The 26,319-nt window shown below is 41.0% G+C and overlaps 1 pseudogene across 1 annotated transcript in view; it reads left to right on the top strand.

The window, feature by feature from the left end:
- LOC311619664 (nuclear prelamin A recognition factor-like) overlaps positions 1-25,089 on the top strand; it is a 29,314-nt pseudogene extending 4,225 nt beyond the window's left edge. The window contains exon 3 of the transcript in view: positions 24,608-25,089. The product of the transcript in view is annotated as a nuclear prelamin A recognition factor-like (transcript). The remainder of the gene's footprint in view (positions 1-24,607) is intronic.
- The last annotated feature ends 1,230 nt before the right edge of the window (positions 25,090-26,319 follow it).

The following is a 26,319-nucleotide window of genomic DNA, read 5'->3' as shown; positions in this document are numbered from 1 at the left end:
ATCACTGCTCTTCAGTGGGCTCACTGGAGAGAAATGCAGGAGTGCAAGCAACCTCAATCCTGTCAGCCCTTTTCCAGAATCATCCCTTGTAAGATGCCTGACCACAAACTTCCCTTTTTTGAATTCCTCTAAATGTTTTATTGTCTTGGATTTTAAAACAACACCCTTTCAGAATCATTACAAATTTCTCAACTACTATTAGAGTTTTCCAAATAAGTCCAATGCCCTTGGGGAAGCACCAGATGCCATTCAGAGCCACTAAAAACTATACGTTTTGGAGACTTGGATTTGTGAGCCTCTGTTTCTCAACCGTGAAACAAACAAAAACAAAAACAAAACAAAAAATAGGGTAATCATGAGAATTAAAAACCAAATAAGAGCTAACCTATAGAAAGTGTACAGAAAAGACTATTGATTTCTTTACTGAAGAAATCAGATAAGCCCTGAATTATCACACCCTATTCTCTCCCCTTTCGGTGGGGAAGCAAGAAAGTAGCAAAATGGCTGCTGTGGATGAGAAGGGGCCACATGCTAACCTGGCTAGCTCAGCAAAGGCCTGCATGGAGGCCTTGCAAACTCAGAGACCTAAACTAAGCACAAAGTTTGATATGAAATTAAAACTTTATAAACTAAAAAGCAGTTTATGGTGGCTAGTCATGTCCTAGGCCTGTATCTTCCCTGACAAAGGTCCATCTTTATCTTAACTGAGCATTAATGATAACATATTGTTGGAATGTCAAAGTAATTTTTCTTTTCCCAGACCCCTCAAAACACAGGCAGTGCTGTGGAGACCATAAACCCCTCTGTTACTGAGTTAATTGTTGATTGCTCTATGGGTCATTTAAGTAAAAAATAGGTGTGTGTCTATCGTTTTACTTTGTATCCAGTCCCAGAGGTGTGCCGACTTTGTTTTCTCCTGCCTTCTTAATCTATCATGAAAGGATTTCATGTAACCCATTTACATCTCCTTTTGTAATGTACAAAACAAGGTGCAAAACTGACATTCTCTGCATTAGCTCAATCTGTTGAGATTTTACTTCCTGGCAATTGTAGACAGTTTGACTCAAAAATTTTTCACAGGTTTGAATGTTTCTTACGTTAACACTGCTCTCATAATGAAATTGGGGTCCTGGTTTCCTGCAGGGGTCCTCAAACTTTTTAAAGTGGGGGCCAGATCACGGTCCCTCAGAGAGCTGGAGGGCCAGACTATATGAACTACTAATTCCTACTGTAACACCTCGGCTGCGCTCACTGCCCAAAAAACCTGGCGGGCCGGATCAGACTCCTCTGCGGGCTGCATGTGGCCCTCGGGCCGTAGTTTGAAGACCCCTGCTAGAGCATTCATCAGTAAGTTTCTCTTTGTACATCTAACAATTTGTATGTCAATAAGAAGCCATAAAAATGACCATAGAGAGCTGGCTTAATGAAAAGTGAAAAGTGCCTAATGTAACCAAAGAGATAAATTACCATTTTTCTGTCCTCTACAATGCATAAAATTTTCCTGTAATAGTTCCCCTTCTATGTGAGAAGAGTATTGGAATGTCAGAGAGAAGGAAGGAAGGGAGAGAAAAGAGGCGAGACTGAACTAGAACACCTGAAGCATGCAGGTGGTGAAGTGAATGAGATTGAAGCTAATGAAATGCTTCTGAAATACCTAAGGGTCTTTGAAAAACCAGGAGAAAATGCAGATGGGCAGCGGCTGACAGAATGCATTTTGTCGCTTAGCACTCACCTGAAGTAATGGGAGCTGCTAGGCTATGTGGCCTCCTGGGCTTGATGATCCAGCAAATACTGGACAAATGCTGCTACCCTGCAGCCCCTCACTATGTTCTCATCTGCAAGGCTCACCCCTGATTAACTTTTCCTCTGGGATTTTTCCCATTTGATTAGGGCACTGCAACTCTGCTCAAATGAGCCTGTCCTAAAGAATGCCTGCCAGAAAAAAAAGAAAAAGAAACTCAATTGTGTGGAGACTGAAACCTGAATTTTGGAGTGCAGGGAGAGAATATGATCCATTTCTTATAGAAATGACCACATTGTCATCTGCACCAAAGGCACATTGGTCTAGTACTAATTGAAATGCCCTGAGCCAAAAGGCAAAGTGACCCAAGTTTATTTCTCATTCCAAATTATGTGGGGGAAGGAGAAGTGCTTCCTCTAACTGTTCACAGGGTTTATACTTGCTAACAAGTCTTCTCAGGTCTTATAAAAGAGTTAGTGGAAATAGTAATGGAATGAGAGCTGACTTGTAATGATAAACACACAATACAATATACAGATGATATATTATAGAATTGTACACCTGCAACCTATATAATTTTATTAACTAATGTCACCTTAATAAATTCAATTTAAAAAACTTTAAAAATAATTAAGTAAATTAAAACAAATTCTTTTTTAAATTGATTTTTAGAGAAAGGGAGAGGGGGAGAAAGAAACATCAATATGAGAGCTCAAAATCAATTGGCTGCCTGCTGCATGCCCCTTACTGAGATCAGGTCTGCAACCTGGGTATATGACCGACCAGGAACCTAACTGGCAACCTTTCAGTGCACAGGACAATTCCCAACCAACTAAGCCACACTGGCCTGGGAAATAAGTTATATTTTTTAATGTAATTCATATAGTTAAAAATAACTCTCCTGAAATCAATCTATAAATTAATTGCAAATACCAATCACAATTTCTTAGGTTTCTTTTCCCCTAAATCAAACTGTAAATTCATTTCAAATACCAGTCAAAGTTTTTTAGGTTTTTTTCCTTTATAGAGAAAAAAATGATTTCAAATTTCATCTGAAAAACAAGCAAGATAAATAGCCAGGCAGAATAATGAGAGCATTTGCCCTACTCAATATTGAAACATATTATACTAATAATTAAAATTTAGCATTATACAATAATTTACAGAGAGATCAATAGTACAGAATTCAGAAACACATTATGTGTGAATGAGAATTTGATACATGATGAAAGTGGACAATTCAACAAAATGAGTTGGAAAAACTGAGTCATTTGGAGAAATAGTAATGGCAAATCTCTACCACTAAAATTAATTTCAGAAAATACTGAAAGAAAACATAGGTAATTGATTTATAATCTTGGTATGTAACTTTTTAGATAGTCACCTGACACTATGTATCCACAATTTAAAGTTTGACCCAGCAATTCCATTCATTAATCCTAAGGACATAATGGGTCAAATTCACAGAGAAATATGTATAAGGATGCTATTAAGCCCTGCTTATAATAGTGAAAAATTGGAAACAACTTAAATATCAGTTACATAAATTATATCAGACCCATACAATGAAACCCTAAAGAACCAATTGAAATAATGATGCATAACCACACTGATTCTGAGTGTTCTGAGAGCATTGTTCTAGCTTACAGTGCTAAGAGCAGTTCAAATGTGTGCCTGCTTTTCTATTCTCACCAACACCAGAGGGTATCCTCCACAAGCTTCCTATCTAGAGCTGTATTTTTTTTTTCTGTACATCCACATGTCATACAGATACATGCTCTCCATCTCAGCTGTGCATATTTGGTTCTGCAATGTCTCCCAAATGAACAGCTGCAACAATTGACAGTAAAGAACAGGCACCTGTTCACCTGGTCTGCAAATCAGAGACACTTTAGGACATTCCTTTACCTCTAGAGTTGCGGGCAAAGTTTTGATGTTTATGCAAATAATTAACCAATTGCAAGTGTGTCATTTCTATCTTCACCTTCACAGTGGGCTGTGGAAATTGAGTTCAGGCTGTGGAAAGCTTAAGCTGCTACATGAAATGTTAAAACTATTATGCTTTGGAGACTATATAGCATTCTGCTAGTGACCCTGGGACCAGAAAATCAGATGTTGCACCTGATAATGATTTCACTTTCATCCAACTTCAGTAGCTTGAGACTGAGAAATTTCTTTGTTTTGATCTTGTATTCTTGTCTTGAGATTCAGCTAAAACTAACAACCCAGTGGACTGAGAAATAAGAAGGATCCTCAATACCCACACACAGAGTGCTGGAGACAAAGTCCCACCAATGAAGACCTGCTACAAAGCAGCTCAAGACAATATGCACTGCTGCCTTTGGTTGACAAGTTAAGAAGGTAATTGAAGGGGCTGTCAGAGGGACAGAGTTAGGCAGGCTCATTTACAACCAACTCTGGAGTACTTTTCAAAAAGATACCTCAGCTTGACTAAGAATGACCATGTCAAAGTGAGTGACTTTTCTTTTTAAAAATTTTTATTTTCTTGTTGAAAGTATTACGGATGTCCCCTTTGTTGTTATTGATGTTGTTGCCATTGACCCCCGCCTTCACCACACTATGATCTGTGTCCCTGGGTTATACATACATTTGTGCATATAAATTCCTCGGTTAATCTCTCCACCCCTACCCCTGCATTCCCTCTGAAATCCGTCAGTCTGTTCCATGCTTCTATGTTTCTGAATCTATTTTCTTTTTGTTTATTTTGTTCACTAGATTCCACATATGAGTGAGATCATGTGATACTTACCTTCCTCTGACTGGCTTATTTTGCTTAGCATAATACTCTCCAGGTCCATCCATGCTCTTACAAATGGTAAGAGTTCCTTCTTTTTTACAACAGGGTTGTATTCCATTGTGTAAATGTACCACAGCTTTTTTACCCATTTATATTAGTATAATAAAAATGACCTAAGTCAATATTCCAAACTATGAAGATTAGTTTTCAAACTATTAAAATTGTTGAAGTGCTACCAGGGAAGTTTTTATGGCTCCAGTTAAAGAATTTAATTAAGAGAAGAGAAATATGAGGAAGTTATCTTAATATATAAAGAGGTAATATGCAAATTAGGCCAGGACACCATATTGGGATGACAGGACAGGAGGCGGTTGCAGGAGCACGTGAGGCCCGGAGCTGAGACAGAGACAGAGATGGGGCCTGCCCAAGCAGGAGCAGACACAGGCAGAGGGGCCAGAGGGAGCCTGGGATGGAAGTCAGGGCGGGTCCCTGCCACCCCAGTGGCATGATTCTGTGGGGCCCATGGGGTGCCTTGTCCCATGGCGGGAGGTGAGGTGCCTCCTTGCACGCTGGGCCTCTAGTGAAAAAATAAACACTCGGGTGAACTAGCAGTTAATAAAGACACAATTTCAATCTTTATATCATCTTACCTTTGCTATATTTTACATTATCCCCTTCTGTATGTAGAGAAAGAAAGAAGAGGCATGATATGCTAGAAAGATAAAGTTAATTCCAACAATCTCTTCACTATTCCCTCGGCTACAACAGAAAGATGGTAATAACTAAAAGAGGGACTTATTGGGGAGAGAAAAACAATGATTTTAGATTCAAAAGAAATGAAAAAAAAAATGAAGATTGATGATGAAGGTACAAACATGTACTTTGAGAATTATTTCTAAAATTCAACTTTAAAGAATCAATTGAAAATGGCCTTTTGGGTGAAATTTATTTAATAAAGAGTTATGTTTCATAATTATACATAGGGAGTTCATGATTAAGAGGCTAAGAGATTTGATAAAAGGATTCACATGATTCTTAGCTAAAGCATGCACCCATCACTTGGTGACAGTTTACCTGAATTGCAGAAAATCATGTTTAAAAGCTCCAACTATAAAATTAAAGGGATCTCACAACAGAATGTATTTCATATGTGAGCTCAAGTATGATCACATAATCTAGGATATATATGTAATTTCCTCCTAAAATCTTGTTTCCCATTATTTTTTTTGTATTCTATTTTTTTCTGGCTTTTCCATTTTAATTATTATCCTGTAAATATCAAACTTTAATAAAATTGCAGATATCTATCCTTTTTCATTAACCAATATATTCCTTGGAGTCTGTCCCCCAGGGACAGATTACTGAGGACAAAAGACCCTTTGCTGACACTTACAGAGGTGGTCAAAAGTAGGTTTACAATTATTCACATGGAAAAAGACACACAGGTTATGATTGTTACAATAACATTATTAATTCAAAAGAATGTCACAATACAACTTAATTTATCCTCCTCCTGCCTCCCAGCACTACTCTCATCCCCATTCTCTTGACCCCACTTCTATCGTGATACATTGTTAGAATAATAGTCTCCAATGAATCACATCTCCCTGGTTCTATGTCCTTTTGGTCTTCCCATTAAATGGTGGCATCTGTTTCTCCACCCCTTGAATCAATTGATTCCATAGGGGGGACTGTTTGGATCATTAGGATGTGGTAAAGTAGCATTAAACACGTTCTGGAGCCTAGATGTTAAGGCTCTAGGACCACCCTTCTGTTAAAAAGCCCATTCTGCTCTATTGGAGGACAAGAGGTCATGTGAAAAGGATTGAAATGCCCAGCCAACAGCCAGCAGCAGCTGCTGACAGTGAGTGGAGCCATCTTAGACTTCCCAGCACCAAACTCTTGCAAGCCCTTTTGCAAGATAAGCAACAGAAGCACTGAGATTTTCAAACCTAAGAATTGTGAAAGGTAATAAATCATTGCTGTTTTAGGCCACTAAGTTTTGGAATGGTTTCTATAACAATTGATAACTGATATATCCTCCAAAGGAAAAAAAAAATGTTTTATGGGAAGCTTTCTACAAAAAAACAGAGACATAACATGATTTTCCCTCCTTCTATTGGTTTACTCCCACCCCAGGCTTATACTGTTCTGCCCTCTCTGCATTCTGGAAACATGCTATTAAACGTTTACTCTTGGGTGGGGACTTTCCTCTGGCTTGTCTCTTGAATTATCAAAGGATTCCTCTTAGGTTCATTCTCTGATTGTTAACAAATGTTTGAAAGGAAAGAGGGAGGAAAATGGTTTAACTTGAGCTCCCAGAGGCAGAGGGAATATATTCAAATACCATTTTGTATACACCCATCACAAATCCCTTGGAGTAGGCACTGAATAAACATTTACTAAAAGATGACAAGGAGGAACAGAGAAGGTCACCATGAAAGACATTGGATCCCAAAATTATTTAGGACAAGCAAAGTGTTATGTACTCTATGGACAAAAAAATCCCTAAAAGACAGGAACAGCTAGAAGCAAAAATAAGGTTGGGTTGTAATATTCTAAAAGCAGGGATAGGGAATGTCAGGCCTGCAGACTGTATAAGACCTGAGAAATCATTTGGTCTTGCCCAGAGGCGGGACTCAAAATTTAATAAATCTAGGAGCTTTTTTCATAGCAACATAAATTCACATTAAGCGGATTACGTTAATTAAATGACTTTGAAAGTATCTAAATGGCCTTTGGCAGAAAAAGGTTCCCCACCCCTGCTCTGAAGTTATAGCAAGGAACACATCAACTAAATTCTGGTACATTTTTAATAAATCCTTCCACATATATGTAGTACATTAGTAATCACTAAGAGGGGAAAATAAATCTTAACAGCATCTTGATGTAGGAGGAAAGCACAGTTTGGGGAAAGTGCTGGATATTCCTTCCAGTGAAGAATGATGACTAGGAGTCTAATAATTCCCAGAGTTTGAAAGTAGTGCTTCAGAAACACTGCTTGGAACTGAAAACCTCCTGAATTTTTGTTTGGTTTTTCATTTTAACTTTCATATTTTAATATTTCTGAAAGTTGCATATATTTTTCTTTTTAAAAAAATCTTTATTGTTGAAAATATTATGTATGTCCCCCTTCTCCTCCCCCCCGCCCCCATTGACCTCTTCCAGTCCTCCTCTGCTGCCCCGCCCCCATAGGCCCTCGCCACCCTACAGTCTGTGTCTAGGGCTTATGCATATATGCATACAAGTTCTTTGGTTGATCTCTTCCTATCCACCTACTCCTGCCTTCTGAGTTTCTTTGGTAAAACCACAAAACAAAATGAACCTCAGTTCTGGGAAGATTCTTCTGAGAAAATCCAGGTTATCAATCCAAGAATTAAAGAAGCATAATCTAACATATAAGCTAACCAAATTTTGCATCAGTATTTAAAAAATAATAAGCAAGTAATTTTTGTTAAAATTATGGCTTTTGTTCCTTATCAGTCCACTAGGAATGTAAACTAACAGAGAGACTATGGCAAACATCTAGAAGCAATAGTCAGATCTAGATTGGACCACCGCTGAATCTGACTAAGTCCAGTTAAAACCAGCTCTTATTTAGAAATGATCTGAACTGGGAAGTTACTGTAAGTCTCATTTCCTAGCTGGGCTCTGTCTCATAAGTAACATTAATATTCCTATGTTACTGCTGCATTTTTTGGTTTATTGTTTGGTTTGGTTTGATTTGGCTTCAGTTGGTTTTCTTTTAGTTGTTTTTAATGTGCCACTGCCAGATGTTAAACATTAGTTGGCTCTCCTACAAGCTATATTCTGAAAAATAATAAAGCAAAAGACTACTAGAGCTATAAAATAAATAAAATCCACAAAGCCAATTTACTGGCCTGCCAGGTAAGGAAACACACTCAAGCAAAGAAATTCACTTAATGGTTAGCTGAGGGGGGAAAGTCAGGATGTTTAATCTAGAAAAAGTGATTAAGGCTTGACAACCAGTACTCCAGAAATCAATCCTAGGTTCAAACAAATTCAATTGTTCATTGTCCTGGAAGAGTCTGTAGTTGGGCCCAATAGTGGTTTGGTGTTTTGGGCCACATCAGCTTGTTAGAATCAGTCATAATGGAACACAGTATTTTATTTTAATATCTCCTGAGTGGAAAATTTTCCTTCTACAATTTTCACCTGCTCCTCCTCTATCAAAGCTCCATATATCACACACATATCTGGAAGGTAATGTGTCTCTCCTCACAGTCCTCAGCTCAGTGCTTTAAAATAACACAGTAAAGATTTGTAAAATGCGTATACAAATCAAAGACATTCATGTGCTCAGATGATCCACTGCTCTGCCCAGTTATGCCCTAGAATTTGCCTTTCTTCCCATACTCCATCCACTTCTACCCAACATGTTTATAGAGCTAAAAATTATGCTATGGCATTCTGTAAATAAAATAGAGCAGGACCATGCCTGTGAAATCCTCCTTCAATAGCAAATATTAGCTAATAAAATACTTATGTATGATAATGCCAAACAATCATGACTCCTAGAGTTCTCATTAGATTTTAAGAACATCACTAGTCAAAAGGTCAAGAAAGCTTTTCAGGACATAGCAGTAGTTGAAGAAAAGAGGAGATAGTAACATAGAGAAATAGTAGAAGGTGGGAGGAATTAGAAGAAAAGGTGAAGAGCAAGGAGAAATAAGAAAAATGGTTTAGGATAAAAAATATACTGTAACTAAAGAAATAAGACTGATCTGGACATATGCAACCAGAAGGCCAGAAAGGAATAGTGGCAGCTGAAGAAACTTGCAAAGTTAAGCAAGTCTGTTTTGCAAAGTCTGGGCAGGAAAATGCTGTTGGCTAAAGCAGAAAATAAGGTGATTTTCCCCCTGCTGAGGTTTCCTTGGGGTTCTGCCAAAGCTCTGATCTGCAGAACCAGAAATTAAGTAAATAGACAAACTTATTCAGAAGACGTGTCCCCTTAGCTCCCCCCAGAATGGTGTCAAACCTGCCTGGGATACTAGAAATTTCTGTGACTTTGGTAGCAAGGCATTAGCCAGCATGTTTCTTTCCATCCCACAACACCTGCTCCTGAAAGAAAAGCATTTGTTCCTTGCATGCAAATCATTTTTTATAAAAAGGCATCTAATTAGCATTCAGTGAAATTACCCTGCAGCAGGTAAAACATATTAGACACAAATTCAGAAATAAAAAAATAGACTCATTATGTACAAGCCTGGAGCCAACATTTGCTGTAGTACAGCTATTCTCAATATTTTCCTTGTGCCTAATTAATAGTTCTCTAAAATCCTCTGTGAATATTTGCCAGCTCTGGCAGCCAGAGATTTGACTGCATGTTCAGAGTCAATGTTCAAACTACAAAAATGCCTTCTTCTCTCAGGAGAGGCAATCACAGCCCAGAGAGGTGAGTGAATTATTTCAGTTTACACTTGAGTTCTTGGTACGTGTGTGTGTCTGTGTGTGTGTGTGTGTGTGTGTGTGTGTATTTCACAGCACTATGCCAGACACCATCCCCATTTATCATCCACATCCCTCTCCTCCACCTTCATTGCATCCCATACAACTCAAGAATGCTTTGGGCTGCCATTAACAAATTCTGACTGACAGAAAAACATGAAGACAATTATAATTTACATGGTAAAGGGCTGGAAGTAGGTGGTCCTAGGGTTTGTTCTGAAGCTCAAAAATGTGATTAAAAAAAAAAAATTCAGGCTTTCCTCATATTTCTGTTTGAGCACCCATAGCAGGTGGACTTCTCATCCTTGAACTTGTGACCTTACAATGACAAGATGGCTTCAGAGCTCCAGGCATCACATAGTCATAGCAGTGCCAAACAGTAAAGAATGGGGTGAACAGAAAAGGGCTTTGTTTTCATCATGGAGGAGAATCTTTCTCAGAAATGCCTCTCTGGCCAGAACTAGATCACTATCAGCTGCTAAAAAGCTGGGAAAGAAAATATCCAGTAGATTATAACAGAGGTGACAAGACTGGCTTAAACCAATGATGGCACATTGTCATTATTAACAAAATTTAACCTAATAATAGAGTAATATGCAAATTAACCATCACTCCGCTATACAAGCCTTGCCCACCAGTCAGGTCCACCAACCAATTAGAGTGAGCATGCAAATTAGCCCAACAAAAATGGTGGTTAATTCGCATACTAGAAGGGAGGGAGGAGTAAAGACTGAAGACACCACAGAAGAAAGCGGGAGGGAAAGTGGAAAGCAAGGGGGCTGTGGCTGCTGGAGAGGAAGTACTGGCAGCGTGTTCAGGGTGGGGCGAGGTGCGCAGCAGCAGCGGGACGGTAGCGGGAGCCGGGGTGCAGCAGGTCGGGTGGGTGGGGCAAGGTGTGCAGCAGCAGCACAAAGGCCCCAGAGGCGGTGGCAGTGCAATGGTGGTGGCAGCACACGCCACCGTGGGCTCGGTGGGGCAGTTGGGATGGGCGTGGCATGCCCCGCCATCCCGCCCCGCCCCGCCCCACCCTAATTGCTGCAGCGGGAGTGGGGGGGGCAGGAGGGAAGCCCACTGGAAGTCTTGCAGGAATATTCCCGCAACAGGTGCCTAGTGGATTCTATAAAAAGGAAGAAAGAGAGTGGCTGTTAGGTAGGTATATCAGTTAACTGTTTATGTGTAACATACCTCCTTTTAGACTCAGAGGCTTAAAACAGCAGTCTTTTGTTATTTCTCAAGTATCTGGAATTCAATTGACCCAGCTGGACTCAGTTGAGTGGTTCTGATTATCTCAGCCAAATTTGTTCAAGTAACTAGAACATTGGGATTTCTGGACTGATTGAGGCTCTGTTCCTTATCTCTCCTCCTTTTAGTAGGATGAGCAGGTCACTAAAGTATGTTCTTTTCATCACAATGGCTAAGGCACAAGAATGCAAGCAGAGTCATGCAACCCATCTTAATAAACAACTCACTGTGGAACACCCCCTTTTCATTCAATCCCAAGACACTCCCCGCAACATCCACTCACTGTGCTTCTCTTACACTCCTTCCCCTCTGCTATGGGCTGGATGCTTGTGTCCTCTCCAAATACATATGTTGAAAATTAACCCCAATGTGATAGGATTTGCAGGTGAGGATTTTAGGGGGAAATAGATCATGAGGGGTGGTTAGTGCCCTTATAAAATAAACTTTAGAGTTCTCTCACCCCTTCTTACCATGTGAAAATACAGCAAGAAAAAGGCTACCTCTGAACCCCAGAAGTGGGCCCTTATCAAAGATCAAACTTGCCAGCACCTTGATCTTGGACTTCTCTCCTCCATAAAGTGAGAAACAAATGTTTTTAGATTATAAACCACCCAGTTTATGCTATTCTATTGGAGCAGCTCAAAAAGGCTAACGCATCAGACATGAGAGGCTCACAGGTGATACTTAATATTAGGTTAGCCATCCATTCACTCATCCTCTCATCTTCTTATTTGTTCATTTTGTGACAAGCAATGCCTAAAACTGAATATAAAGATCAATAAGACAAATTCCTGCCTAACAGAATTGTGTCTGTCTTGAAGTCTTTGCTCTGTAGTTAGAGGGTGGGAAGAGACACAGAAACAAAACAAATAAGTCCAGCAAAGCTTCACCATTGCATATGGAAGGTATGTATTGAATATAGAAATTCAAAAGCATCCAGCATATGTTCTATAAACATGAGGAACTGGCAATGAACTTAAACCCCTCAAGGAGTTAATAGAAGAGGCCTCCTCTTCACAGTCCATTAAAAGCCCATTGGAGGTCCATTGCGGTGTATCTGTTTTCATACCTGTTTTCCTAGTGGAAGGTGAACCTCTCCAAAGCAGGGACACTACCTTATTTATCTGTTTCCCAAACATACCCTAGCACAGCACGTGACCCAGAAGTAACACCGTGTTACACCTATGAAGACTGCCTTTCATAAAAGAAAATAGTTGGCATCAAATAAGGATTGCTTTTGCCAATGAAATCTAAGCAAAAATAATGTGTCATTTTCTGCCAGAAGCTTTAAGAGTTAGTACACAACTTGGCACTTTCTCTTTTTCCTCTCTGCTACAGTAACCACTTATCTCCAACAGTAGTCACCCGATGAGCCTGGGTCCCAGAAGAAAGAGGCATAAACAAATTATCTAGAATGGACAAGTCATATATATAAGAAATTAACCTTTGTGTAATAAGCCACTAAGATCTGGAGTTTTTCATCACACCAAAACCTAGGATATATAACTAATTCACCAAAATATCCCTTTATTTTTTTGAATAGAGTTAAAGAGTTTTACTAAATCATTAATTTCACTCCAGTCATCAAGCATTTATTAATCACTCACTATAAGCAGAAGCCTATACTAGTAAAAGCAATGATCACAGAGATAGTGAAAGGTGTCTGTTCTCAGAGAATTTGCAACCTCAGGAAGAAGGTAGCAATGCCTCTGAATGGCAATACAGGATATTAAAATACAGGATTGAAATATTTTTATATTTGGGATATTTCACTGTCCCAAATCCCAAATATTTCCTTTCTGCCTCAGTTGTTCTAGGCCTCCCTCAGGAAACCACACACACACACACACACACACACTCACATGTATGCCCATGATCAAGAATTATAGGATTTACCTTACACCATAGAAAGGGTCCACTGGAATCATGTGTAATCATTTTGATTGATCTGTGTTGATGTCTTTGTTAAATATTTCTAAAATCACCCTTGGAGACACAAAAATACTTTGGTACCTTGAATATAAACTTCAAAGGAAGCATACAAAGAAGAATTAATGACCCATGTGCAGATTTGTATAAAGCCAACTTCCCCCAACTGATCTTCTGGTACCTGACATTTGAAGTACTGCCTGAGTGATGTAAGGTTTTCTTCTTAGAAAGGATTAAGGTTCTATTCAAACAGAACTTCCATTGCTCAAGCCTTCTGACCATACATGCGTATAGTGCACACATGTACACACCCACACCAGATGCTTTCTTCTAGAAAACCATGACTTGGGCTTGACAGTCCTTTACTTCTAATGATTATGCAACATGGTAAGTACTCAATGATTCACTGTCCCAACTATCCCTCTCCATCATGTAGAATTGATTTTTTCCCCTTCACACCCTGTCCAAATTTGTGCCCTGATACACTGACATTAATTCATCTGTTGCTGCCTCTAAACTCTAGTGTCTATTTCCAGCACTGGCACAAGTAGAATTGATAAAATGGCTCTGGATTTAGGGGAAAGGAGAAAAGAAGAAAGGGCTAAAGAGTAAATCTGGCAGACCATAACAAATACAAAGTGGAGAGAAGAGGAGGAGCCAGCAAATGGTACTAAGAAGAAATAAGGGGAGAAATCAAAGAATTAGGAGATGGGGTTGACAGACCAAGAGAGAGGGACCAAGGATAAAGCCCTTTGGTGAAACCAGCTTCAGGAAGGAGTCAGCGTTCCATGTTAAACTTAGGACACAGCTAAGATATGCTTCAAGTTAGGGACTGAAAATAGGATAGGGGATGTGGCATTTAGGATGTAGTGATTTACCTTAGGATAAGTTTCATGGTTAATTGGGGAGGAAATTGAAGATCCAGATTGGGGTAAATAAATAATAAGGGATGAGAGTGTAGACAGTGAGAGTAGCAGTGGTCTCTCCAGAAGTTTGGCAATAAAAGAAGGAAATTAGTCAACAGAAAGGAAGAAAAGGTTAAGGGGGATATTTCTTTGTAATAGGAAAGACCTGAATGTGTCTTGTGCTGTTTATACACACCAATATAGATTATGGCCTCTGAAGATGGTCGTGGGAACAATACCAATTTGGCCTATATTTGGGGCCTCAGATGCACAGCCTTTATTCTCAGATTATCATGTTTATAAGCTCCTGGACAACTTTCCAGGACCCTCATGTAAAAGGCAGAAGAAAACATCAGTCTCCCAGCAGGTGTTCCTCTTGGTTGAGACAGTTATGGTATTTATGTATTTAAGCTCTGCTCATGTTTCTGCCATGATAGAACTGCCTCACTTCCATATCATGCTTGTTTGTTACCACAATAAATGAAATTTTCAAGTCACTAGAGAAAAATATTCTTTTTTTAAAAATCTCCTCTTCTGGCCCTACCTGGTTTGGCTCAGTGGAAAGAGCATCGGCCTGATGACTGAAGGGTCCCAGGTTCTATTCCAAACAAGGGCATGTATTCTGGTTGCAGGCTCGATCCCCAATCTTGGTCAGGGCATGTTCAATCAATGTGTCTCTCTCACATTGATGTTTCTCTCCGTCTCTTCCTCTATCTCTAAAAATAAATAGAAAAATATCCTTAGGTGAGGATTCACAAACAAACAAACAAACAAACAAACAAAAACCTTTTCTGGATCCTCTGGCTTTTTCAAATTTTAGAGAGTTGTAGTGAGTGTGTGCTCCATCTGGAGGAACCGAAGGCAGCGATAAACTTGTGAAGGAGACCTGAGGAAAGCCAGGCACATATCATGTGCTCTGTCATTATGCTCCTTTATATTCAGATAGAACCACTGTGATTACACATTATAAGCATACTAGAGGCCCAGTGCATGAAAGTTCATGCACTGGAGGGGGTTCCCTCAGCCTGGCCTGCCCCCTCCAACAGTCCAGGAACCCTCAAGGGTGGGAGGCGACCCAGTGATCAGGAGAAGGTGACGCCCCATTACACCTCAGTGAGACACAGGCTTTGAGTTATCTATCAGATGTAATATGTTTGTCTCATTCTGTATTCTTATTTATTTTTAAAATATATATATATATATTTTATTGATTTTTTTACAGAGAGGAAGGAGAGGGACAGAGCACTAGAAACATCAATGAGAGAGAAACATCGACCAGCTGCCTCCTGCACATCCACTACTGGGGATGTGCCCACAACTAAGGTACATGCCCTTGACCGGAATTGAACATGGGACCTTTCAGTCCGCAGACAGACGCTCTATCCATTGAGCCAAACCAGTTTCGGCTGCATTCTTATTTCTGTTTTGTCCCAGGGCACTGCTAATAAAACAGCTGTTGGGGATGAAAGTCCAACCTTGGCCCCAAATCAAAGAAGCTATCTGGTCACCTTTTAAGGTCAAGGTGGCAATAGACTTATTCCATAGCCCCTGGGATATGTGAGTTCTAGGAAACCATATTAATGGTGGTAGAATATGATGATGGTGGTGGTGACAGTGGAAAGAGTAGGATTGAGAGATAGAGGGACCTGAGATGGCCAAAGGGAGTGATCAAAGACTTCACTCTGGGTCATACATCAAAGAACGGTGGCTCTGGCCCACTCACTGACAGGTCTGCCATGAAAGACAAGATTAATGATTATTTCCTACTAATGCTTTCTTTAGTGCTGGGCATGATGCCTAAACACAGAATTTTAAAAATTTATTGTTGATAGTATTACAGATATCTCCAATCCCAACCACCTACACACACTTTCCCCCTTTTCTCCCAGTCCTCTTGCCGCTGTCCCCTCAGGTCTTCACTATGCTATTGCCTGTGTTCATGGGCTATGCATACAAGTATATAAGTTCTTTGGTTTATCTCTTCTTATGCCCCAAACACACAACAAGGTATGTCAGGCTGTTCCATACCTCCATGCTTCGGGTCTTATTTTGTTGGTCAATTCACTTTGTTCATTAGATTCCACAAATAAGTGATATCATATGATATTTGTCTTTCTCAGATTGGCTTATTTCACTTAGCAAAATAGTCTCCAGGTCCATCCATACTGTCCCAAAAGAGTAAGAGATCCCTCTTTATTTTTTTACAACTGCATAGTATTCCATAGTGTAAATGTCCACAGCTTTTTAATCCATTCATCTACTGATGGGAACTTGGGCTATTTCCAAATCTTAGCTATTGTAAATACTGCTGCCATGAGTGTAGAAGTGCATATATTCTTTATGATTGGTATTTTGGGATTTTTAGGATATATTCCTAGAAGTGGAATCACTGGGTCAAACTGAAGTTCCCTTTTTAATTTTTTGAGGCAACTCCATAGTGGCTGAACCAATCTGCATTTTCACTAGCAGTGAACTAGTGTTCCTTCTTCTCCACATTCTCACCAGAACTGGTTTGTTGATTTTTTTTATGACAGCCATTGTGATAGGTATGAGGTGATATCTCATTGTGGTGTTAATTTGCATTTCTCTGATGATTAGTGACTTTGAGCATTTTTTCATATGTCTCTTGGCCATTTGTATGTACTCTTTGGAGAAATAAATGTATTAGCCCCATAACAAGCCCCATATCCTCCTCTGATGACAACTATTCCCCAATGGAAAGCTATTGGTCTCTGGTAGAGGCTTTACATCTTACCAAATGATACCAACTTGACTGTAAAACCCAATGATCCATCAGGTATTAATTATCCATCATGAATTAAATCCATCAAATTGGACATGCACAGCAAAATTCCATTATAAATTGAAAGGTTCAATTATTATAATCATTCAAAATTAAAATTTAAATATCATTTGAATTCTTATTGTTTAACCTGTTCTGTTTTTTCCCCTTGCTTTTTATAGAGACAACTAGAGGCCTGATGCATGAAATTCATGCACAGCAGGGGGGTTCCTCAGCACCACTTGCACCCTTTTGCAATCTGGGACCCCATGGGGGATGTCCAACTGCCAGTCCAACTGCAGGAATTCCTGCAGGATCGGGCCTAAACCAGCAGTTGGACATCCCTTTCGCAATCTGGGACCGCTGGCTCCTAATCGCTGGCCTGCCTGCCTGCCTGCCTGCCTGATCGCCTCTAATCACTCTGCCTATCTGCCTGATTACACCTAACTGCTCACCTGCCTATATGATCGCCTCTAATCACTCACCTACCTTTCTGATTGCCCCTAACTACTTGCCTGCCTACTTGATCACCCCTAACCATTCTGCCTTCCTGCCTGATCATCGCTAACCACCTCTGCCTCTGTCCCCACTGCTGTGGCTTTGTCTGGAAGGACATCTGAGATGACAGTCCAGAGGGTTGTTTGACAAATTAGCATATTTTGCTTTTATTACTATAGATAGTTTATGCCTTCCTATTCCCAAAAACATCAAAAATTGAAGGTTTTTATGTTTCAGCCTTTGAATATGCCAATTTAAAACTTCCAACTGATTTTTAATAAAATACAAACAAAATTTATCAGAACTGTTTATAGAAAGTTCAATGCCATAAGGTTGATTGACAGTCATTTTTCAAAGGCTCAGCAAACTAAAACTCTGGCCCATCATTAGCAGAAAAGAGAGAAAACATGTTCTACCATCTGAAATATTTTTTCATATTTATCTAATATTTTGATAAATATAATGTTGTAGCCCAATGGCAACAACTCTAATGATAGATAAATATTTGTAAATATTAACAACTGTTTCCCTGAAAATAAGACATCCTCCGAAAATAAGACCTAGCACATGGAAAGATAAGACATCCCCTGAAAATAAGACCTAAGACAACTTTGGGAGAAAAAATTAATATAAGACACTGTCTTATTTTCGGGGAAACAGGGTACATATGCTTTGATTAATAAAATATTACAGCTTGTTTGGATATAATTATGTGAATATCTTAATCACAATATATGCTTCATAAATTTTTTAATTTAGTAAAATAATTGTTTTTATAATACTTGGTCCCAACAAAATTAGTATTTGTCATTATCTCCATAAAAACAAGTAATTTTTATTTCTAATGTTAAATTGCATCTGAATTTGTAAGCATTTACAATAATGTTTCCTTCAATAAAATGAACTTCTAAAAGTGTCATTATGATTCCATGAAGCAGATGATAAAACATAAACACTGTGGGAATTAACAGACTTCTATTTGAAGACTTCTGATGACATTGTTATGAATCTCTCATCACTTACCTATTCACAAGGTTCTTCTGAAAGTGATATGAAGATGTTAATAGTCATCATTTCACTTTTCAGAAATAAATAAGAAACTTGGGGGTTGAAAAAGAGCAAAATTAACTTAGAATAATAGTTGATCTAAACGAAAAGTCATGATGCTGCCACTACAGGTGTTAAACCATCATTTTTAGCATAGTCTTCTTCAAATTACTACCTATTTTTTAAAGCAGATGCTGAAGCTTTTTCATGAGATTTGTATCTTCTGGTTTTCATGTTCTTTTTTTTCTTTTATATATATTTTACATTCTGTATTTTAAAATTAAAATGTTGAATAAAACAAAGCCAAGAATAGAACCACAATGGATTTTAAGCCCTCCCTCTATTTTTCGATCTGTTCATCAATATTGCTTGAGTATGATTAATCAAAGAGGTAGGACTTCAGCTAACTATGATGTTTCTGTTTTACCACCTGTTAAAACTATGGAGAGCACATGTCCATTCTTCTTACTACAATTATAGTTAAATATATATATGACAGCTCAATTTTGAAAATAAAATATATTTTAATGAACACTGCCTTTATAATTATTCAAAGTGTATGTATACATTTTGGGGGACACCCTATATACACTGAGTGGCCAGATAATTATAATCTCTGAATGCATAATAATCTGGCCACTCAGTGTGTGTGTGTGTGTGTGTGTGTGTGTGTGTGTGTGTGTGTGTATTAGAGGCCTGATGCATGAATTTGTGCATGGGTGGAGTCTGGCAAGCCTGGCCAGGGGGAGGGAACATGGGTAGTTGGCCAGCCTGCCTGCTGGTTGAACTCCTGGTCTAGGCGACAATTTGCTTGTGAGCCTTTTATTATATAGGACAGTGTTTTTCAACCTTTTTTGGGCAAAGGCACACTTGTTTCATGAAAAAAATCACGAGGCACACCACCATTAGAAAATGTTAAAAAATTTAACTCTGTGCCTATATTGACTATATATAAAGTAATTCTCTTGAATAGGAATCAAATAAACACAAAGAAAGTATTTTATAATTACTTTATTATGAAATATTAAGTAAACAAAATAGTGAAAAATTATAAAATTCTTGTCTTGTCTGCACCTACGGCACACCAGGCAACATCGGTTGAAAAACGCTGATATAGGATATACACTGAGTGGCCAGATTATTATGCACTCAGAGATCATAACAATCTGACCACTCGTTGTATATTTTGTGATCTATTTTCACTTAGCTATTCTGGGCTTTAGCTTTTGGATATGCAGATTAGGTTATATCACCCACGTGGCCTTTTATAAAACCCAGCCGAGATCTTTGGAAATAAGCTAAGCTCCCTGTGCTTCCCCCACAGTTTTGTTCCCTGTCTACCAAACTTATCTTCTTGAATTATTGGGGTCTGATTGTCCAAGTGTTTTAGAGGCTTCCCACCATTGTCTCCTCTTCTCTTTGACTTTTCTGGCCCTGGGATCCCATTATGAATTCTGTGGCTCGTTTTTGTGTTCAATAAAATGAACTTCTAAAAGCATGTAAAAGATGTTTTCCTAACAGCTAACTACCATAAACAACACAACCAGTTTTCTCTAGTCACTAACATAATCACTTTCTTGATATTCTGAAAAATGTTAGAATTCCAGATGGTGTGTGTGTGTGTGTGTGTGTGTGTGTATTTTTAATCTACCATTCTACTTGTCAGTCCAAGCCTGCTCCATCCTGGTCATATTAATAAAATAATATTTTTCTAATTACTTCCGTATTGTTCATGTTCTATACATTTGTATAAAATCATTTAAGGCCAAAACATTTTTTCCTAATTATTTGGCTATTATTTTCTTCTAGAGGCCTGGTGCACGAAATTCTTGCACAGAGGGTGTGGGGGTGTCCCTCTTCCCAGCCTGCACCTTCTCTAATCTGGGACCCCAGGAGGGCAGTCAGACACCCTCTCACAATCCAGGACTGCTGGCTCCCAACTGCTTGTCTGCCTGCCTTCCTGGTTTCCCCTAACCACTTCTGCCTGCCCACCTGAACACCCCCTAACCACTCCCCTGCCAGCCTTATTGATGTCTAACTGCTCCCCTGCCAGCCTGATTGCCCCTAACTTATCTCCCCTGCAAGCCTGGGTCCCCACCAACTGCCCTTCCCTGCAGGCCCGGTCACCCCCAACTTCCCTCCTCTGTCACCCTTAACTGCCCTCCCCTGCAGGCTTGATCACCCCCAACTGCCCTCCCTTACAGGCCTGGTCCCTCCCAACTGCCTTCCCCTGATGGCCTGATTGCTCACAATTGCCCTCCCCTGCTGGCCTGATCCCTCCTAACTACCCTCCCCTGCTAGCCATCTTGTGGTAGCCATCTTGTGTCCACATGAGGACAGCCATCTTTGACCAACTGGGAATAGCCATCTTGTGTGTTGGAGTAACAGTCAATTTGCATATTATTCTTTTATTTGATAGGAGGATAGAGGCCTGGTGCACAGGTGGGGTCCAGTGGGTTTGCCTAGGAGAGTGTCCTGGATCAGGGTGGGGGTTCCCTTGGGGTGTGAGGCGGCCTGAGTGAGAGGGGCCTGTGGTGATTTTCAGGCCAGCCATGCCCCTGGTGACCCAAGCTGAAGCCCTGGGATCTGGGATTTATTTATCTTCTATAACTGAAACTTCATAGCCTTCAGTGTAGGCCAGGGCAGGCCAGGAACTTGGCTTCCTCTATTGCTGAGGAAACCCAAGCCTCCTGCTCACTCTGTGGCTGCAGCCATTTTTGTTTGGATTTATTTATCTTCTACTTGAGGCTTGGTGCATGAAATTTGTGCATGGGGGGAGGTAGTCCCTCAGCCCAGCCTGCATCCTCTCACAATCCAGGACTGCTGGCTCCCAAACTGCTTGCCTGCCTCCCTTCCTGATTGCCCCTAACCACTTCTGTCTGCCAGCCTGATTAATGTCTAACTGCTCCCCTGCCAGCCCGTTTGCTCCCAACTTCTCTCCTCTTTCAGCCTGGTGACCCCTAACTGCCCTCCCCTATAGGGTTGATTGCCTCCACCTGCCCTCTATTGCAGGCATGGTCCTCTCAACTGCCCTCCCTTGCAAGCCTAGTGCCTCCCAACTGCTCTCCCCTGCTGGCCATCTTGTGTCCACATTGGGGCAGGATCTTTGACCACATGGGGGCAGCCATCTTGTGTGTTGGAGTGATGGTCAATCTGCATATTACTCTTTTATTAGATAGGATAGAGGCCTGGTGTATGGGTGGGGACCAGCTGGTTTGCCCTGAAGGATATCCCGGATCAGGGTGGGGGTTCCCTTGGGGCATGGGGAAGCCTGAGCAAGGGCCTGTGGTGGTTTGCAGGCTAGCCACGCCCTTCCCCCCCCCCCCCCCCCCCCGCCCAAGTGGAGGCCCTGGTATCTGGAATTTATTTACCTTCTACAATTGAAACTTTGAAGCCTGGAGCAGAGCCAAGCCTCCTGCTTGCTCAGTGGTGGCAGCCATTTCCGTTTGGATTTGTTTACCTTCTATAATTGAAACTTTGTAGCCTTGAGTAGAGGCTTAGGCAGGCAAGGGCAGGCAGAAAGCTTGACTTCCTCCATTGCCGGGGAATTGCCTCCTTTCTGCTCTCTGTAGCTATAGCCATCTTGGTTGGGTTTATTTGCATACTCTCTCTGATTGGCTGGTGGGCATGGCTTATGAGTGTGGCTTGTGGAGTGGAGTGATGGTTAATTTGCATATTACTCTTTTATTAGATAGGATAATTGAAACTTTGTAGCCTTGAGTAGAGGGAGGTTTGGGCCGGCCAGGGAGTGCAGGAAGCTTGGCTTCCTCCATTGCCGGGGAAACCCAAGCCTCCTGCTCACTCCATGGCCACAGCCATCTTGATTGAGTTAATTTGCATACTCACTCCTGATTGGCTGGTAGGCGTGGCTTGTGGTATAGTGGAGCTGTGGTCAATTTGCATATTAGATAGGATAATTGAAAGCATAGGCATATCCTCTGACTTCAGGCTTCTGTCTTCTGAAGCATCCAGTACAATGTATTGGGTGAATATTTTTATAACAAATAAATGAATGAAAGTATCATATATCACTTTCATTTGGAAGCATCCAGGATTAGAAATACTTTTCATGCATTTCTCCCCACAAATATTTTCATTACATTAAAGAAATTAGAAATTTCCCTCCAAATTCAATCTTCCCAACCTATCGAGATACATTGTATGCTTCAGCAGGATCCTACCTGCCTCTACCCCACACCTAGCATTACAAGACAAAGTTCAGAAAACTACTAATAGTTGTGTGATTTTTGTCAAGTTACTTAACTTCTCTGCACTTTAGTTGAGGAACTATAAAATAATAATATCTACTTCAAAAGAAACCACCTCTATAAAGCATTAGAAACGGTGCCTGACAAACACTTAGTCTTCAATAGACATTAGTATATATTATTTCTATTCAAGGCACTGACCTGTTACTGTTTTTCACAACTATCTATTTTTTCTTCCACTGACTTTGATTTTTAAAATATATATTATTATCAATTTTTAGAGGGGGCAGGAGAGAGAGGGAATCATTAATGTGAGAACAAAACATCTATTGGTTGCCTCCTGCATGCCCCCTATTAGGTGTCAATCCTGAGTATGCCCTGACTGGGAATCAAACTGGCCACCTTTCAGTACATGGGACAATGCCCAACTTACTAAGTCACACCAGCCAGGGTGACATTGATCTTTTAACAGCAAAGAAGTGTTGAGATAATGAAGACAAAAGGCCCAAATCCAGACTATGAATGCAACATTAGTGAATTCTAGGACATGTGCCAACATATCAACAGGAAGAACCAGCATTTTATCCCTGTTAATTTGCAAAGTGATTCCTGTGAGCAGCCTCTAGAAGGTTGGTGCTCTACATTTAAAGGTTGTTTGACTACCAGAACATCTTGCCCACTCAATAGTTATGAAAATGAGTAAAGAAAAAATGACTTGTAAGATCTAAAGAAAGTATGTTTTAACTTGTCTAATGTAAAGAAGTGAAGTCATAACTTTTTCTGAATTTTTTTTTCTAAGATAGGAAATCTTGTCTGAAGATGCTTGTATGCCAAAAACCAAGTGCCAAGGATGAAAACTTTTGATACACATGTAGAAAGTTTAGCCTTCAAGAAATGTGGCTAAAAGTACTAAGAATCATGGGTAGGCCTTGGTGGTCATTTCATTCCTTCCATTTACTTTACAGAAGATAAAACTGAGTCCCAAAGATGTTAGAGACTGTCCAGTGTTACCAGATGTAGTCCCAGGTCATCTTATTGATGGTAAAGTTAGACCAAAAGTACATAGTCAAATCATACAGCTACACAGGAAAGGCAGACACCATATTAAAACCTGATGGACAAAAACAAACAAACAAACAAACAAACAAAAAACTCTTCAGAGCTTTAGTGGAATAGAGTATCCTAATATATAAAAAACCCAGGGTCCGTAATGACCAAACCAACAACCAGTCCATCCTCTGCATCCTCAGGCTCCATTGATCAGGTGATGGCTAACAAGAGAACCCAGGCCACTCAGGTTCCAATGAATCCATGGCAGCAGCAACTGGTGATCAGGTGGAAGGCAGACCACTTGGTCCCTCCCCACACCTGTAGGCTCCTATTGATCAGGGGATGGTTAACAGGGAACTGGAGTGAGTGGTGCAGTGGGAACTGGCGAGCAGCTGGAAGGCAGGCCTCTTGGTCCTTCCTTCTGGCCCTCAGACTCCAATCAATTGGTGGTAGGGGTGGGGAGGAACTGTTAACTGGATTCCTTAGTAGTTCTATAGGTTCAATCTCCAGAGGACAGGCCAAGCACCAACAGACCAGCACCTCCGGCACAATTCTGACAGCACTGCTGGCCTCCTGGAACTCGGCCTTGGGCACTGTGGTCACTTCTCCTTCCTAGATGCTCCACAAGGAAGAAAGGATACCTCCAGCAGCACCAGGGGTGACCAGCAATGACTGACTGCTCTCCCTGTATTCCCTCCAGGTCACTCGAGCTGGCCCCTACCTGCCCTGCTCCAGATGAAGTGTGATCACTGCACACAGAAGGAATGTAGTAAAAAAACAAAAAGCAATGACCAAAAGAATGCCACAGTCAACATCCAGAGTCTAATTCAGGAGAACAGAGAGAAAGGAGAATTCCATAAATTGGCCAATGCCAAGATATTTCTGAGTTACTGCCTGTGTGACAGTTGTGTGACTGCAATTTCTCAACACCAAGGACTTCTGTGTTCTGAACCTTAATTTGTGCATTGGTACTGCCAGCATCATGAGGAAGAGCCCCGACTACCCATGCTGACGTCCTCCTGCCCTGGCTGGATCTGATATGCAGAGCGTGTGCTGGGTCACCCCATCACCCCCACCTCTGCATGGCCAAGCCTCCCCAGCAGATTATGGGCTCTCTGGTGAAAGATTACTTCACCAGACTGCAGAACCTGTCCCCAGACAAGATTTTCCATGATATTGTGGCCCTGTGTTATGACAAGAAACTGGAGACCCTTTGAGAAGATGTTCCCACATCTTTACATAGTTCCCAGGGTGCTGACTGCATGTTAACCTCAGATGAAATTGTCCAGACAATGGAGCAAAGTGACCTCGCCTTGAAAGACATCACCATGGATACTCTGTTTGGAGACATGAAGGAGAAGGAGGTGAGGCTCTATGAGTGTGCCAGCTCTGATGGGTCCCTGGCACACATCTTCAGGCATATGGCCAAGGAGCTGTTCAATGAGGATGTGGGAGTGTAGGGAGAGGTTATAGGGTTAAGCCTCAGACTGACTTGTTGTCAAAACCACAAACAAGTCCCAGCTTAGCTTAGAGGGCACAGCCCTTTTAGCATAATTAAGCTTGATCTTGTGACACTACCTAGATCTTTCCTGGGTAGTTAATGGGGTTTGGGAGATGCAGCAAGTGCTTCCAAAACAAGTGAAACTTACAAGAACATTGTAAATTACCTTGTTTACCTCTGACTATAAAATAAAGGCTCAGCTTGCAGTCTGGATATTTTCTGTGGTCTCAGCCAGGCACAGAAGATCCATTTAGACCCAGCTTATTCACTTTGTCTTTTTATTCTTCATCCTTCGCTGGCCCCCTTTAGGCTTACTGAACATGAGAGTGCTCACCTATTGCACCCTGAGGAACAGGAGGTCACCTTTGAAAAAGATGGAGAGGTTCTGCTATGCTTTGAGGCTGCTTATGGCTTTAGGAACATCCAGAAGTGGTCCTGAAGCTGAAGAGGGGTAAGTTCCCCTGCCACTTTGTGGAGGTCCTGGCCTGCTCTGAGCATGCCTAGGTGGCAGGGGCCAGGCCCAGGCGATGACGGGCATGCAGACAGGGCACTGATGTGGCAGATGGAAGGCATCTACACTGCCATCCCGGTGTGGTCCCCGGAGACCAGTGCCCATGTACAGGAGCTGTACCAGGAGTGGCTGGGGCGACTCCCCCCAGTCCCAGGCAGCCCTGCACACCTCCTAGCAGGGCCCAGGGCAGCCTGCCAGGACATCAAGTGGTAAAGGTCCAGCCGATGCCTGGCCTGCAGGCCGCCTGAGAAGGGATGTCAGATGCATGAAGGAAAGACTTAGCATCTCTGTCATCGCTTTGATTTTCAAATTCCCTGCTCCCCATCTGTTGGCTCCCTTCCTCTGAGGGGCACTGTTGTCATCACATGGGTGCAACTGGAATATTATATCTAGAGAGGATTGCCCCAATGTACATATCTTTTTATCCAACAATGAAAAAATCCCAAAAACAAGAATGGAGACAGACTACTGTCCTTTAGGCTTAAAAAGCCCCGAAAGTGTCCAGGGAAGAGCTGAGACTTGGTTCGTCCATGTGCCTCAGAGAGATTGGATGAGGAAATGGCCTAGTTTGGCCCTAAATTTACCCACTTATGTTATTCTTGAAGGTGTCTTTGCCACAATGTGAATAACTACTACCTTTTGGAATAGGGGCTCATATGAAAGTCTGCATTCCCAACT

This window comes from Pipistrellus hanaki (genome assembly GCF_964339955.1).
Source record: "Pipistrellus hanaki genome assembly, chromosome: 3".
NCBI classification, from domain to species: Eukaryota; Metazoa; Chordata; class Mammalia; order Chiroptera; family Vespertilionidae; genus Pipistrellus; species Pipistrellus hanaki.
This window is presented reverse-complemented; position numbering and strand designations above follow the sequence as displayed.